This window comes from Puma concolor, chromosome A2 (genome assembly GCF_028749965.1).
Source record: "Puma concolor isolate L17-30 chromosome A2, mPumCon1.1.hap2, whole genome shotgun sequence".
NCBI lineage: Eukaryota > Metazoa > Chordata > Mammalia > Carnivora > Felidae > Puma > Puma concolor.
The window spans coordinates 16,401,452-16,419,648 of record NC_141668.1 but is presented as its reverse complement, the minus strand read 5'-3'; positions in this window follow the sequence as shown (position 1 = coordinate 16,419,648).

The window sequence follows — 18,197 nt, the reverse complement described above, 5'->3', positions numbered from 1 at the left end:
AATGACTCTTGCCATTTGCAATGATGTGGATGGAACTAGAGTGTATTATGCTGAGCAAAATAAGTCAGTCGGAGAAAGACAAATATCATGTGACTTCACTCATGTGGAATTTAAGAAACAAAACAGATGAACATAGGGGAAGGGAAATAAAAATAAAATAAGATAAAAACAGAGAGGGAGGAAAACCATGAGAGACTCTTAACTATAGAGAACAAACTGAGGGTTGCTGCAGGGGAGGTGGGCAGGGGGTGGGGGGGCGATGGGCTAAATGGGTGATGGGCATTAAGGAGGGCACTTGTTGGGAGGAGCACTGGGTGTTTTATGTAAGTGATGAATCACTAAATTCTACTCCTGAAAACAATACTACACTATATCCTATATGTTAACTTACTTGAATTTAACTAAAATCGTGGAAGAAAATAATAATTTAATAAATAACTAGATAGATAAATAGATAAATAGTAGGTAGTTTTATATATACTAGGTGACATTCATCCCAGTTTACCCAGGATAGTCTCAGTTTATACTTGTTCTCCTTCATACTCAAAAATACCCCCAATGGATAGATCTCCAACCTATTTTTGGATGGGGCGGGGGGGGGGGGGGGCGTGTAAAAAAGCAGGAAACCTAAAGACACACAGAGTGGTGTATCAGTTTCACAACAAACTGGGTGGCTTAAAATAGCAGAAAGGTATTGTCTCATGGTTCTGTGGGCTAAAAGTTCAAAATCAGAGTCAGCAGAGCCACGCTCCTTTTGAAAACTATAAGGGAATCCTTTCTCTTCCTAGAGGAATACTCTCCCCAGCTTTTGGTGGCCCAGGTGTTCTTTTGCCTATGGCAGCATGACTCCTACCCTCTGTCTTCATGTGACATCCTCTCTGACTCTTCACATCACTTCCCCTCTGTATGTATCTGTCTCCATGTCCAAATTTCCCTTTTTATTAGGGACACCAGTCATATCGGATTAGGATACACCCTGACGACTGTGATTACCTACCTGTAAAGATCCTATTTCCAAATAAGGTCACATTCTGAGGTACTGGGAGCTAGGAGTTGAATTTATCTTTTTTTTTTTTAATTAATTAATTTATTTTGAGGGTGGGAGGGGCAGAGGAGGAGAGAGAGAATCCCAAGCAGGCTTCAGCACTGTCATTATGGAGCCCCACAGTGGGCTCGAACTCACAAACCAGGAGATCATGACCTGAGCAGAAATCAAGGGTCAGATGCTGAGCTGACTGAGACACCAAGGCACCCCTAGGAGTTCAACTTATCTTTTTGGGGGGATGCAATCAATCCATAAAATACGTATGAATATATACATATCATATATGGAATCAGGTATACAAAGAACAATACCATACACTTTCACGAGTTCATATGGAAATACATAAACACAGAAGAAAATATTTAGAAAAGTACACACCAAACTGCTAAAATAGTTACTGTAGCTGGTGGTGGGCATTCATAGCAGATTTTAGCCTTCAGCCTTATCTGAAATGTTCACATTGTTTCAAGAAAATGTACTACTGGGGTAATTTTTAAAAAGCTGGGGGTTTGGGGTTTTTTTTTTTTTTTTTAAAGTAAGCCTTAAAACCCATGTGGGACTTGAACTCACAACCCTGAGATCAAGAGTCACATGCTCTATGAACTGAGTCAGCCAGGTGCCCCTAGTACAGAAAAGCTTTTGGTTTTTGTTTTTGGGGTTTTTTAAAAATATAATTTACTGTCAAGTTGGCTAACATACAGTGTATACAGTGTGCTCTTGGTTTTGGGGGGTAGATTCCTATGATTCATCGCATGCATACAACACCCAGTGCTCATCCCAACAAGTGCCCTCCTCAATGCCCACCATTTTCCCCTCGCCCCCACCCCTCCATCAACCCTTCGTCAGAAAAGTTTTAATGAGAAACACTTGAACCTTGCCCCACCCTTCTCTACCTTTTAGTTTCATTTCCAGAGGGAACCACATTTTAACTGTTAGTTCTTTCTCTTACTACCTACCTTTCTTGATTTAAATAACATGCTTAAGGAGATATAATAATTTCTAGCTCGTAGCCTTATTGAGAGTAAGTGAATTATTATGTGTCAAGAACTTAGGACTAAGCTTGGCACATGAATACTTAATACAGGGTGGCTATTAGTATTTCCATTATACCATTGTTTTGTCATTGATCAATTTTAGACATTACTTATTGACTTCAGCAGTGATAAATGAGGATTTAGGGCTCTTACACCACCCCTCTCCTCTCTCTCCTTGTCTCAATTGCTTAATCTTTTCAACTGCTGATTAACTCCGTTTGAAGGTCTTCCAAGTTGTTTTAATTCTCCCATTGCTTCAGCTTCAAACTCGCCAGTGTCTAACAGGCTCTTGTCAGAATTACTGTGCTAAAATTTGGAAGAGAATCTGGTTGCTTTGATTGTGCAGAAGTGGTTTTCAATTTCTCGCTGAAGCTCACTCTTTCTTGGCCTTTTCTTTTTTACATCCAACGAGTCTATTACTGTGCTTCTGTTTCCCTTCAGTTTCTAGAGATCTAGTTTCAGAGTGCTAACCTACATGATACTAGCAACAATAAATATTTGTTACATAGGAAATAGAGTCAAAAATACTGTAATAACTTTGTATGGTGCCGTGTGGTAACCAGGCTTCTTGTGGGGATCATTTGAAAATGTATAAAGCTATCCAATCACTATGATGCACACCTGAAACTAATAAGATATCATATGTCAGTTAGACTTCAATAGAAAATAAATATTCGTTGGTGGACTGAAAGTTCTTTTATTGTTATTTCTACAATAATGACATATCTTAGTCTTAACAAGTTAGAATAGAGTTCATGGAGAAAATCTACTCACAATCCACTTATCATCTCATTCTCCTATATGCTACTTAATGAATTTGGTGCTGCTAATTTAAATGATGTGTCGACTTCCCCTTGAGTTATAATGTTTCCCCTACTTCTTCTCCTTCTCCTTCTCCTTCTCCTTCTCCTTCTCCTTCTCCTTCTCCTTCTCCTTCTCCTTCTCCTTCTTCTTCTAGAGAAAGAGCACAAGCAGGGAAGATGGGTAGAGGGACAGAGAGGGAGAGAGAGAATCTTAAGCAGGCTTCATGCACAGCACAGAGCCCGACAGGGGGCTTGATTCTACAACCCTGGGATTATGACCCAAGCTGAAATCAAGAGTCAGGACTCAACTGACTGACTGTAGGGCACCAAGATGGCTCAGTCAGTTAAGCATCTGACTTTGGCTTAGGTCATGGTCTTAGGGTTGGTGAGTTTGAGCCTGGCACTGGGGCTCTGTGCTGACAGCTCAGTGCCTGGAGCCTGCTTTGGATTCTGTGTCTCCCTCTCTCTCTGCCCCTCCCCTGCTTACACTCTGTCTCCATCTCTCTGTCTCTGTTTCTGTCTCTTTCTCTCAAAAAACGAATAAAACATTAAAAAACAAAACAAAAACACCTCAACTGACTGAGCCACACAGGTGCTCCTGGGTTGTAACTTACATATGACTTTACTTAAAATTACCCTAATCCTGACAAAATTACCCTGCTTCCATGTTAACCCTCTGGGGCAAGGGTAGACCAAAGCCTTTTCTGGTTAGCCTCAGATAGAGTTGAAACAGATTGAAATTTTCTAAATGTCTTACACAAAGGAAATAAACATAGAGTTCAAGAAAGATCAGAGGTCTGGCAGACAGAGAAGAAATGTCATATTTTGCAAACCACAGTTTTTTATATTCATTTTACCTCCTATCTGAAAGATTTATTTTCCCCTAAATGAATAGCACTGAGTGGCCTTAGAACAGCCTCTCCTGCATGAAGTGATCTCGCCCACACTAAAGCTCTAGTAATGTGATATTACAATATGCAATACCACAACAACCATATACCAGAATGCCCCACAATGAGTAAGAGGAAGATTGTTCTTTCACTGGGCGTAACTCAAGTCAGATGCACAGCATCAAGGTAAGAAAAAGAGAGTCTAACATAGGACAGTTCAGAGACTCTGGTTTCTGGGGACTGAAATCATGGACACCTCCCTCTGCCTTATACAGAAGGGAGGGTAGGGGGAAGCAGTTGACACAGAAGGAACACCACTCACCTAAGTATTACATTACCTGGATTCTACTAGGCATTCTTCCAATTATTCAAGTAGAATTCTTTCTCCCTGGGGAAGTCAACTTTTCTGAATCTCAGTTTCCTTATCTAAAAAATGGGCAAGCTAATACTTTACCTATCTCTCAGGGTTGTTCAAATGATTGCCAAGGCAACAATTCATTGCCGGCATGGTCAAAGTTAGTTTCTATCTCGTTCAAGGGAATCTGAAGAAAGGCAGTTCATAGATTTCTTTCACACACACTTCTTTGAACAAGAATAGGTAGCTAGATAACATTTTTAGTCGAAGTGGAAGGAAAATGTCTAGGCACAAGTTATGTTTCTCATGCGCAAGTTATTCTCCACAAAACTGTATGGGAAAATTTAATATTTAGAAAGACTCTCTACTTTAAAACATTTCATTGTGCAGAATAAGAGAGTTTGTGTAATTACCTGGTACCTGTCACCTTGATTCAAAGGGTATCGATGCATAACCCAGCTCATTTATATATACTCCTGTATACTCCGCTTCCCAAACTGTATTGATTTTTATTTATTTATTTTCCATCTATCAAACTGGATTATTTAAAAGTGAATTCCAGGGGTGCCTGGGTGGCTCAGTCAGTTAAATGCCAACTCAATTTCAGCTCAGGTCATGAACTCAGGGTTCACAGGGTTGAGCCCTATATCAGGCTCTGCACTGACAGCACAGAGCCTGCTTGGGATTCTCTGCCTCTCTCTCCTTTTGCCCCTCCCCCATGCATGCTCTCTCTCCCTCTCTCTCAAAATAAAGAAATAAACATTTAACAAAAAATAAAGTGAATTCCAGATTTCACCAGTGGATATGCAGGAGATCAGAATATGCCACCCACAATATGCCACTTTTGGCATAATGATTATTTTGAGCTGAAGGCAATGGAGTAAAAGCAGACACAGGATGAGCTTTCTGCCACCCCCTATCTTCCCGAAAACACCATAAATCTCGTTTTCCCTCTTTCTACCAAGAAGAGAATAACAATCTTAGGACTCGAGAGGAGAGGGCACCAAGAAAGAGTCTACGCAAACAAACCTTGCTAACTAGCCCCTATTTACCAGTAGTTCCCTCATACACCTGCCCTGCTACAATTTTCTACCTCTTGAAGCTCCAAGTCTCTTTGCTTTGCCTTGTCACTTCTCTTTTAACCTATCCTCTTTTACCAGAATCGTATAAATGCCTCCATTTCCTCTGGGGCTTTCTCTTCTCTGTGAAGCCCTCTCATTCAAAAGTGCAAAATTTTAAACATCAAATACATTCATGTGCCTTTTGTTCTGTTTATCTGTCTATTGTCAGTTTATTTTGCAGATCCAACTGAAGAACCTAAGGAAATAGAGGGAAATTTTCTACTCCTACAGAAACTTGAGTTTGTATTTCTAAGATCTCTTCTCTCTCCCCCCTCACTTTAACATCACTAAGAAACATTTACAATACTTCCTTAATATCATTGAATAATAAAATACCCACCCAGTGTTCACACTTCCTCTATCATCTCATAAACTTTTGGTTTTTATAATTGTTTTGTTCTGTAGGATACAAACAAGGCCTTCCCATTGCTCACGGTTGATAAATTTCTTAGGTCTCGTTAAACCTATAGTCTACCTGTCTTTTTCTCTGTCATTTTGTTGCTGGTGTTGAAGAACCCAGGTTATTTGTGTTTGTATAGAATTTCCCATTTTCTGAATTTTGCCAGTCACATCTCCTTTTCCCCTCCACCCCACAATGTTCTTCAATTCTCTGAATTTCCCATAAAGTAGTAGTTAGATATAGGGGCTTGATCGTACTCATATAAGAATTTTTTTTACAAAAATAGTTTAGGGGCGCCTTGGTGGCTCAGTCAGTTAAGCATCCAACTTCAGCCCAGGTCATGATCTCATGGTTTGTGAGCTTGAGCCCCGTGTCGGGCTCTGTGATGACAGCTCAGAGCCTGGAGCCTGCTTCAGACTCTGTATCTCCCTCTCTCTCTCTGCCCCTCCCCTGTTTGCACTCTCTCTCTTAAAAATAAATAAACATTAAAAGTTTTTTTAATACTTTACTGGTGGTAATATATACTCTCTATTACATCTGGAGGAGTATAATATACTTAATGCTCTCTTTTTGTGATGTCAAGATTGATCTTTGGTTTCTGGTGCTGTTAGTCTGACCCCTTCATTTTAAGCTTCCCACCAACTTTTCACCTAATGATTTTCACAGCCATTGATGGTCATTTCCTAGATGTGCTATTTCATTAAGGGATGTGTAGTGATGTTGTAATTTTATTAATTCTTCTATATTTATAATCTAGAATTCCTCTATAAGGAAGAATTTTCCTATAAGATTTCCCTGAGGTACAGTTCTTATGGAGAGGTAGGAAAACTTTTGTTAGTGGGCAAATGAGTTGCTTCTCTGGCATCTTCCAAAGATGATCAATGTGGTTTAATGTTGACTATTTATGAGTGCTTGAATTTTCACCCATGATGAGAATTCGTTGTGGTTATTACTCTTCTTTTTATTTATTTATTTATTTATTTATTTATTTATTTATATTAAAAAAATTTTTTTTAAACATTTATTCATCTTTGAGAGACAGAGAAAGACAGAGAGTGAGTGGGGGAGGAGCAGAGAGAGAGGGAGACACAGAATCTGAAGCAGGCTCCAGGTTCTGAGCTGTCAGCACAGAGCCCAATGCAGGGCTCAAATCCACAAACTGTAAGATCATGACCTGAGCCGAAGTCGGACACTCAACCGACTGAGCCACCCAGGTGCCCTGTATTACTCTTCTTTTTAATGTTCAAATTATCACTTTGGTCAATGTGAGCCTCTTCCAGTTGGTTTTTGTATCCTTGTGATGTGACCACAGTAGTCTTTCATAGTTTCTTTGCTTTTCGGTTAGGCCAAGAGGTTCTAGGATCATTTTATACATTTCCCGCTCCAAATCTGAGATCAGTCATCTCTGTGAGGACTCCTGGCTTAACCTAATCAAAGTGTATCAGAAAACTGCTTAAAACATTTTCTCAGAAATGCTAGATACTTCCCAGAAGGTGGTTTAATTTTTACATACAACCAAATTCTACTTTAAACCACTTTTTCTCAAATTTAAGACAATTTTATCTCTCAAATAATAAGATGTTTCATAAATTATTTAAAGAGCTATATAAAATATAAACTTATAATTATGCATGGTTCCAATGTTTGAAAGAAGATGTAATTTAGAGAGTAAGAAGAGAGAAGCTGGATAGAGATTGTTAACGAAATTGGGATATTACCGAATCCATTAGTTTACCCAACACCAGTACTAATGCTTTGACCTCATCCCCTGTTATTTCCTATTTGTTTATTTTTACTTACTTATTTATTTTTAAATGTTTTATTTATTTATTTTGAGAGAGAGAGCACACTTGCTTGTGAGAGGGGAGGGGCAGAGGTAGAGACAGAATCCCAAGTAAGTTCCACACTGCCAGCACAGAACCCATATCAGGTCTTGATCCCATGAACCATGAGATCATGACCTGAGCCGAAATCAAGAGTTGGATGCTTAACCAACCGAGCCACTGAGACACACCTGTTTTTATTTATTCTAATAAACTTTCATTTTTAGAGCAGTCTTAAGTTCGCAGCAAAATTGGGTGGGAGGTACAGAGATTTCCCATGTGCCCCCTACTTTCAATATGCATAGGTTCCCCTACTATCAACATTCCCTACCAGAGCGGTACATTTGTTACAACTGATGAACCTACAATGACATAGCATTATCACCCAAAGCCCACAGTTTACATTAGGGTGTGCTCTTGATTGTATTGAATTTTTATTTATGAAAATCTGTTGCTTGATTTTTTAAAATTTTATTTATTTAAGTAATCTCTACACCCCATGTGGGGCCTGACCTCATGACCCTGAGATCAAGAGTCACATGCTCTTCCAACTGAGCCAGCCAGGCACCCTGTGGTCCAATGTAAAAAAAAAAGGGGGGGGGTGGGGGTGCCTGGGTGGCTTAGTTGGTTATGCGTCCAACTTTGGCCCGGGTCATGATCTCGTAGTTTCTGAGTTCAAGACCCACATGGGGCTCTTTGCTGTCAACGCAGAGCCCGCTTCAGATCTCTGTCCCCCTCTCTCTCTGCCCCTCCTTGCTTGTATGCACTCTCTCTCTCTCTCATTCTGTCTCTCAAAAAATAAAAAATAAACTTTAAAAAAAACTATTAGTGTCTAAAATTTTGGAAAAGCAGAAAAACGCCTAGAAGAAAATAAAAATCACCTGTACTCTCACCCAGGAAAAGACCACTGAAATATAGACCTCTGGTATATAGACTTCCAGGTCTTTCCTTCCTTCTTTCCTCCTTCCTCTTTTTCTTTCTGTCTTTTGAAACTGAGTTTTTCACCTATTGACAAAAGAATCTTTAAAGACTACACAGCATTTCATTACAGGATTATAATACAATTTATTTAAGCAAACTTAGTACTGGTTTATGGGTTATTTCTACTTTTTTGGCTATCATAAGTACTGCTATGATTTTTATTTTTATCTTTATTTTTTAATGTTTATTTATTTTTGAGAGAGACAGAGCATGGAGACAGGGAGCAGGGTGAGAGTGGGGCAGAAAGAGACTGAGACTCAGAATCTGAAGCAAGCTCCAGGCTCTGAGCTGTCGGCAGAGAACATGGGGCTCAAACTCGTGAAGTGCAAGATCATGACCTGAGTTGAAGTGGGACACTTAGCCAGCTGAGCCACCCAGGCACCCCACTACTGCTATGATTTTTAAAAACTGCACATATACTATTATTTGAAATTATGCATACTTTTCCATAAAATAAAGCCTTAAGAGTAGAATTTGGGGATCAAATATATAACTGCAATTAAGAATTTTGCTATATATTTCAACTTGAACTGATTTATATTCCCACTAATGCACTCATACTATTATAGTATATGCTTTCATTAAAAAAAAAAGGCAGATACCACCTTTTGGTCATTTGGTCTAGAAAAGCTAAATGGAGGGGTGCCTGGGTGGCTCAGTTGGTTAAGGGTCCAACTCTTAACTTCGGCTCAGGTCATGATCTCATGGTTTGTGAATTCAAACCCCACATTGGGCTCTGTGCTGACAGTGTGGAGCCAGCTTCAGATTCTCTCTCTCCCTCTCTCTCTGCCCCTCCCTTGGTTGTGCTCTCTCTCTCTCTCTCTCAAAATAAATAATTCTTTAAAAAAACAAAAAAGAAAAGAAAAGCTAAATGGATATACCATTTCATTTCCAAGCAATCGGTGCTCACCAGGTGAGGGTCAAACTGGATTCATTCATTGTACAATTTAGGAAAAAATTTCACTTGAAGCTCTAAAAAGTACTGAAATCAACTATTCCAATAGAAAGCAACATTTCAAATTGAATATTTTATTACCGAATCTCATCTGGAGTGATTCAATTTAAATATTTATGAGCAATGAATAATGAATTGAGTATAATAAATAGTTATTTCTCTTAAAGATTGATATTTAACGTGAAAGAAGGAAAATATCATCAGGGGACAAAGTGTGATTGGATATCAGGATTTCAACATGAATTTTTTTTCCTATGCAACAAACAGTAGGAAGTCATGGTTTTGAGAGAAATTTTTCTCTTTTTTCTATAAGGTAGGAGTGGTATTGGGAGGAAATCTGAAATAACAGAAAAGTTTTTAAACAGGTTTCCAAGATAAAAAATTACTCCAGGTGTAGGAGCATTCAACTCTTAACTATCGAGCACCTACCATGTTCAAGGTCCTTTGCTAGACAAGTAGGTGTGGTAAGATGATTAAGCTGAGCTTCTGACCCTCACAATCTAATGAGGAGATAATTCATCATAATACAAAATAAGTGACATTGGAGTTCTGAAAAGGAGAATGAATTCTCCTTGAAAGGCAAGTATGAAAGGGGGCAGATCTCACAACTTTCTAGGGCATCCAGTCATAAAGTCTGTAACAGGCAACACTTTACTATGACTGTAACATTAAAAACAGGTCAGAGACGTTATGCTATGAGACTACTTTTCAGGCTTGTGAGGGGATTAGGAATACATATAATCATAAAGCTATGCACTGATGTTATCTTTTTTAAAATTCAAGTGAATATCTAGAAAAAATTCAGACTTGGTATAAGTCTAAAGGCTTTTCCTCGTTGTCTTCCAGCTTCCTGTGTGGCTGCTGAGGAGTTCGATTCCATCTGACTTAGTCCTTTATATATGACCCGTTCTGTCTTCTCTTTAAAAGGTTTTAGGATGTCTAGTTCCCTTGTTTTCTAAGTAGTCTCCTTCTCTCTTGTTGTTCCCTTTTAAGCGTGGGCATGCACATTTCCTTCCATTCCGAGTGGTGATAGCCAAGACTTGACTGGAAAATTTAACAAGACTTTCCTAAATGCTTAAAGATTTCAGAACGGGATTTCAACACATCAGGCTCCCTTTTTTGTATTTATCATCTTGGCCCATAGTGTCCATACACCTTTTCACCACAGTAGCCATAATGCCACTTTTCCAACAACCCATTTTTCTAGTATGGCATATTTTCACACAAACACATTAGGCAAATATCTATAAGCAGCAGTATTTTGACATTATCATCTCAAAGACCCATTCACCAATTCACTTGACACAACAATTTCTAGTTAAAGAGTATCATGTGGAACAGATCTGAATTGTGTACTGTGTAAGGCTTGTGTATGTTTTTCATGTGCATTAAGTGAGAGGGATTCTTCAGTCTGTTTTGAAGTGCTTTTCTGTTTGGTCTTCATTTTGTCCTAAAGGGTTGTTTTGTCTTATAACTTTATTTTTAAAAGCATCTCGAGTACAAAGCAGTATGAGCCTCCAAAGTGTTCAAATTTATTTGTGGAAATGAAATGGTACAGAAAGATGAACAAAAGAATGAGAAACCTAACCACTGAAAAAAGGTGGGTGTGATAAGCAAAATAAAAAGGGAGAAAGAATCAAATGCTTTGAATATTTTTAAAGGAGACCTCACCGCATTGGGTATAGAATTTTTGCAAATTATGAGAAGATGAAGAAAAATTCTGAATCAGTCATATATTCTGAGAAACTGATTGTGACCACAAAAGAAGCTGTTTCTAGCTGTTGTCTCAAGAAAGAGAAAATTATTATCAAGTGAGCCTCACTCTGATCTTGAATATCTGGCAGAAAGTCCTTAGATTCCCTCGCTTCCTCTGCCTCAACCTAACGCCAGGTTTTTAATTCATCAATTGGCAAGTACACTAAACCTTCGTTACATTATGCTTGACATACAAATCATGTTCTTTTTTTCCAAATTATTACCTACGCAAATTTGTTTGCAGTATTTAGTTGTACACGTTTCTGCAAAAATTATATAGGATCTTGGGCTGGGACTTAAGAATCATAATTTTTTTCCATTAAAATTAATGAAAACTAGGGGGTCCTGGGTGGCTCCGTTGGTTGAGCATCCGACTCTTGATTTCATCTCAGGGTCGTGGGGTCAAGCCCCACATCTGGCTCTGTGCTGAGTGTGGAGCCTGCTTGGGATCCTCCTTCTCTCTCTCTGCCCCTACCCCCTACTCACATGTGCTCTCTCTTTCTCTCTCTCTAAAATAAAAATAAATAAATAAATAAATAAATAACTTAAAAATTTTTTAATGTAATGAAAAATATTTTTTTTTGGAAATGTATTTTTAATTAGCAACAGTGTTTAAGGGAATGAATTAATGTTGTTAAACAAGAGTTGTATTTGGTGTTTCTCAAACTTATACACCAGGTCCCAACTAGCGTCTTATACTAGGAGTCACAAAGCCCAGACACAAGCCAGACTGCAGGGTCAGCTTACTGCTACATAAGAGGAGTTCCCTTCAGCTAGAATCACCAAATATTTATTGTGCACACTAGAAACTTCCAGCAGTGAAAGGGGAGCTATTAACACTTACATCAGGAAAACTGCAGTACAATGAGATTGTCCCAGGCAAAGGAGGGATGTGTGGCCACTGTACTTTGAGTCCCTCTCTTTTACTTGGAATCAGTAACGTGCCAGCAGATGTTTAACAACTGGCTCTTTAGGGGTAGGGAAGCCCATTTCGATGTTTGCTTCTATCTGGTAGATTTCCATAGTGTAAATACTCCCACCAGGGCCAATTTTAAGCTTCTAAACAGTCTAACAACCAACTTGCAAGATTCTCAAAAACTTGGCAATCAGTTTTTACCAGCTGAGAACCAGCACAACACAACAATCCAGCTCTCACAACCGACGCCTGGAGTGTAGACATTAAATTATTTTCAGTTCAGGGGAGAATTCAGCTTCCCTTTATCTACATTCCTATTTCAAATGTTCTGATTTCTTCTCCCTGGATAGATTTCTTCCCAGCAGACTAGAAATCATATTACATTCAAAGGAATCCCCATCCTCAGCCACAGATGTGGTCTTGCTTTTTTATCCCTCTAAACATACTTTATTTAATCTACTCAAGAAATATTTCATGTGTTTTCAGTATGCTAGGTATATAAGAATACAGTAACTCAATATCAGTGGTGTTATTGGAGTCCAGGATTCCATCTTGAATAAAACCATGTGCTATCAACAGTCCAGTCTATATCAAAATAGCCCCAAGATCAGCATAGTGCCCTGATCAATTTTCCTACAGCTTGAAGGGATGACCAGGCTTGCATATTATTTCAGCAGTCTTTAGGGTCTTTTTGATTTCCTGTGGGTAACTAATAGCACGCATAGTATAATTACAGATATGGCCCAAGAATATGCAGAAGTAATTACATAGGACAATTGGAATCCAGGAAGCAAATATTTCTAAATGAGAATCTAAAGGAAACATGGTTATTCAGATACACAATTCTTTGCAGTATGAAGACAAATGTCACAGAATTATGAAGAGCACTTTAGCTCCTAGACCACAGCTGCGTTCCAAAAAGCTCTTTACTTTGCATTTGCACAACTAAAAGAAAATTATGAAGGTTTCCCTGGAACTCAGGGATGGTTTGCCTCAATGTATACGAAGTCTCTCCTAGTAGGCAGATGTGTTTATATATTTTATTTTATTATTATTTTTTTTAATGTTTAGTTACTTTTGACAGAGAGAGAGTGTGTGTGAGTGAGGGAAGGGCAGAGAGAGGAGACACAGAATCCAAAGCAGGCTTCAGGCTCTGAGCTGGCAGCACAGAGCCCTATGCAGGGCTCGAACTCACAGACCACGAGAGCATGACCTGAGCTGAAATCAGACGCTTAACAGACTGAGTCACCCAGGCACCCTTGTTTATATATTTTAGATGATGATTGTTTTCAGCTTTCAGTGTCTACTCCTGCTTAATATAGTTCACCTTCCTATATATCAAAATCAAATTTTTCTCTCTCCTTAATGGTATCCCAGAACCTTGGGCTGTATTCTTGGTGCTAGACTGCAAAGAGAAGTGAAAATAAACACCGTCCCTGGGAAGTTCATATTTCTGTTGGGGAGAGAGATACAATTATATATACCATTAACTATAATAAAAATAAGAGAAAAATAGGGTACAAACCAAAGACAGAATTAATGCTTGTGACATAGACTAAGAACATAAGGATCATAAAGCTCTTTTCTACTAGCCATTAGCATCTATGTGCTATCTGCTTTGACTGCTTTCCCATGTGCACACATACACTCTTATACACTCTGAATTTTGCATCAGACCCATGTATTTCCTATTCAAAATACAAAATTTCATTAAAAAAGTCACGATTACATTTTTTATAGAACATGATAACCTGATTGTAAAATGTATATGGATAGTGATGTGGTATTTCCCTGATTGCTTGAAGTTTACATTATACACCTTGACTAGAATATATATGATTATATAAAAAAAAACTATTTATATTCCTATTAAATTTCTTCTGAGAAGCAAAACTAAATATATCGTGGAAGGTAATAAAGATACTTTGTTTTCTTGTGGGAAAAATATATATGGAGTAGTAAACATACAAGAACAGTCTAAACAATTTGCAAAGCAAATCAAAGGAAAGGTGGACTTACTCTCTTAAATAGCAATACATATTATAGAGATATAAGTTAAGCATCCATTCATGAGATTGAGCCCCACAGCTGACAGTACAGAGGCCACTTGGGATTTTCTCTCTGTCCCTCCCTCTCTCTCTCAAAAATAAACATTTTTTAAAAACTATTCAGGAATAGACAAATCAATCAATGAAATAGTATCTGAAATAGTAAATATACATTTAATGAATGTTGTGGGTACCACTCGTCCTCCATATGGAAATAAGAATAGATTTGGTTCTCTTTTCCCTTCTCTTTCTAAATAGCAAACGTTCATGTCACAGAGCTGTTGCTATATTACGTGGTTGTTGAAAAGAATGAAATACATTTATGTGTAAAAATATGAAATGATCTTCAGACTATAAAGTAAAAAGAGCAAGTTACAGAAACAGTACATATAGCACAATCTTATTTACATGTGTTTGTGTGTGTGTGTGGGTGTGTGTGACAAACCTGAAGCTCCTAATACATACATATGTATGAATACACACATACAGAAAAAAGGGTCTGGAAGTATATACAACAAACTACTACCATGGGGACTGTGAGGACGACTGTCAAAGTGGAGTAGGGTATATGTGGAAGTATATTAGTCTTTTTTTGTTGTTTATTTATTTTCAACGTTTATTTATTTTTGGGACAGAGAGAGACAGAGCATGAACGGGGGAGGGGCAGAGAGAGAGAGGGAGACACAGAATCGGAAACAGGCTCCAGGTTCTGAGCCATCAGCCCAGAGCCCGACGCGGGGCTCGAACTCACGGACCGCGAGATCGTGACCTGGCTGAAGTCGGACGCTTAACTGACTGCGCCACCCAGGCGCCCCGGTTTATTTATTTTCAAGGAGAGAGAGAGAGTGGGGTACAGGCAGAGAGAGGGAGAAAGAATCCCAAGCAGGCTCCATGCTGCCAGCGCAGAGCCCTATGAGGGGCTTTAACCCACAAACTGTGAAATCATGACCTGAGATGCAGTGAAGAGTCAGACGCTTAACCAACTGAGCCACCCAGGCACCCTGAAAGTATATCAATCTTTTTTCCAAACTTCCATAGTAACTTATTTCAAAAAGAAATAATACTGTGAAAAAGTCATGTGGGAAGGGCTGTATAAATTATAAATCAGGAAGTATGTAATTATTTAATAAATGAATCTGTTCGGCTAGCTTTTATGAAGTCTTCCACTTGCTAGTAATGGGTTGGCTCCGTGGTTTTTGAATGTGGTATGAGAGCTCCCGAAAGTTTCTTATGCCCTTTCATGGGAACTAGGAGATCAAAATTATTCAAAAAAACAATACTAATATATTATTTTCCTTTTTTGCTCTCATCAGTTTACAGTGGATTTGCCAGAGGACGAGGAGGGTCAGGTGGTTAATGGAATCAAAGAGAACGGAGGTAGCAAGAATTTTCACTGTGTAGTTTTATATTTTTATTTTTAAACCATATAATGCATGGAAAGATGCTCAACATCGCTCATCATCAGGGAAATACAAATCAAAACCATGATGAGATACCACCCCACACCTGTCAGAATGGCTAAAATTAACAACACAAGAAACAACAGGTGTTGGCGAGGAGGCAGAGAAAGGGGAACCCTCTTGCACTGCTGGTGGGAATGCAAACTGGTGCAGCTACTTTGGAAAACAGTATGGAGGTTCCTCAAAAAGTTAAAAATAGATCTACCCTACAATCCAGCAATTGCACTACTAGGTGTTTACCCAAAGAATACAAAAATACTGATTCGAAGGGGCACATACACCCCAATGTTTATAGCAGCATTATCAACAATAGCCAAACCACGGACAGAGCCCAAATGTCCATCAACAAATGAACAAAGAAGATGTGGCGTGTGTGTGTGTACACACACACACACACACACATATATACACATATGTATATGTATGTATACACATATACATATGTGTATATATGCATCAGCTGTATGTATATATGTATATTATGTATATATACATTATATATGTGTATATATATGTATGTATATACATGTATACATATACATATATATATGTACACACACACACACAATGGAATGTTACTCAGCTATCAAAAAGAATGAATCTTGCCATTTGCAATGATGTGGATGGAACCAGAGGGTATTATGCTAAGCAAAATAAGTTAGAGAAAGACAAATACCATATGATTTTACTCATATGTGGAATTTAAGAAACAAAAGAGATGGACATATGGAAGGGGAAAAAATAGGGAAACAAACCATAAAAGACTCTTAAAGATAGAGAACAAACTGAGGGTAGATGGAGGGAGGTGGGTGGGGGATGGGCTAGATAAGTGATGGGTATTAAGAAGGCACTTGTTATGATGAGCACTGTGTGTTGTATGTAAGTGATGAATCACTGAATTCTATTCCTGAATCCAAAATTGCACTGTATGTTAACTAACTAGAATTTAAATAAAAATTGGAAAAGAAAGAAAAACATACAAATATGTTACCTATTAAAATGTATTTCTTTTTTTAAAGGAAGTTTAATTTCTTATTAAAATATTTTTGTAATAAATAATATGTATGAGGTACAAAATTCAAAAGTTGTAAAACATTATACAGTAAAAGGAAAATCATTATACAGTAAAAAGGAAATCTTTACTCTTATTTATAATTTTTGGTTTTCCTCCTAAGAGGAAACTAAAACCATCTTCTTCTTATTCCTCCTCACACATATCCACTGCATAGATAAGTGTGCATGCACACGAGTGTGAGTGCATATGGACACACACACGCACACACAGAACATGCAAACATGCACACACATACGTTTCTTACCAAATCCCCAACAATCTCCTCTTCCTTATAATGGAAGTTCATTCTATTCTGGATAAATATGTGCTCACATAAAAGACAATATTTCCAAGGTGCCTTGAGATTTGACTGGCTATTCGACACAGTTCTGGCCAACGAGAGGGAAGTAAAAGGGATAGGGTTTCTGGGAATATTCTTTGAAAGAGTGCAGAATGTACAGTTCCACTTCCCTCTGCCTGAAATATCAGTAAGATGTAGGAAAGGGAACAACCATCTGCAATAAGTAGGCGGTAAGCCACACAGTGAAAATTAAAATGTATTTCTTAGGGGGCGCCTGGGTGGCTCAGTTGGTTAAGTGTACAACTTTCGATCTCAGCTCAGGTTATGACCTCATGGTTTCTTTGGATGGAGCCCCACATGGGGCTCTGTGCTGACAATGAGGAGCCTTCTTGGGATTCTCTCTCTCCTTCTCTCTACCCTTCCCCAACTCGTTCTTTCTCTCTTTCTCTCAAAATAAACAAATAAACTTTAAAAAACAGAAAAGAAAATGTATTTCTTAGAAGGTAACATGAGTGAATACTTGTATAATCTCTTGATGAAAGGCATTTCTGAATATGCTACAAAACTGAAAGCCAGAAAACAAAAAAATGATAAATTTGACTACATAAAAAGTTAACAGTTTTGCCTAGCAGAAAAAGAAATGTGTAAGATTAAAAGACCAATGACACATAGGAAAAAATCTTTTGCAAGATACGGTGTGTAAAAAACAACAATCCCTTTCACATGAATAAGAAAAAAGATGAGGTGTGCCTGGGTGGCTCAGTCGGTTAAGAATCTGACTTCAGCTCATGTCATTATCTCCAGGTCAGTGAGTTCAAGCCCCACGTCGGGCTCTGTGTTGACAGCTCAGGGCCTCGAGCCTGCTTTCGATTCTGTCTCCCTCTCTCTGCCCCTCCCCAGCTCACACTCTGTTCTCTCTGTCTCTCAAAAATGAATAAACATTAAAAATTTTTTCAAAAAAACCAAAGATGAGTACCCAATGGAAAAAGAGGCCAAGGCCGTGATCAGATAATCACAAATGAAAAAAGATACAAATGTCCCTAAATATACAAAGATATGTTCTGTCCCAGCATTAATCAAAGAAATGAAAATAAAATCAATACTGAGTTACCTTCTTTAAATATTCAGATTAGCAAAGATTAAGTAGAATAATGGCAAAGAGGTAGGGAAATTCATATTTACATACAACATTGGTGGGAGTGTAATTAAATTCTTTCTGAAGTGTAGTGTGGCAATAAACATAAAAATATTAATTG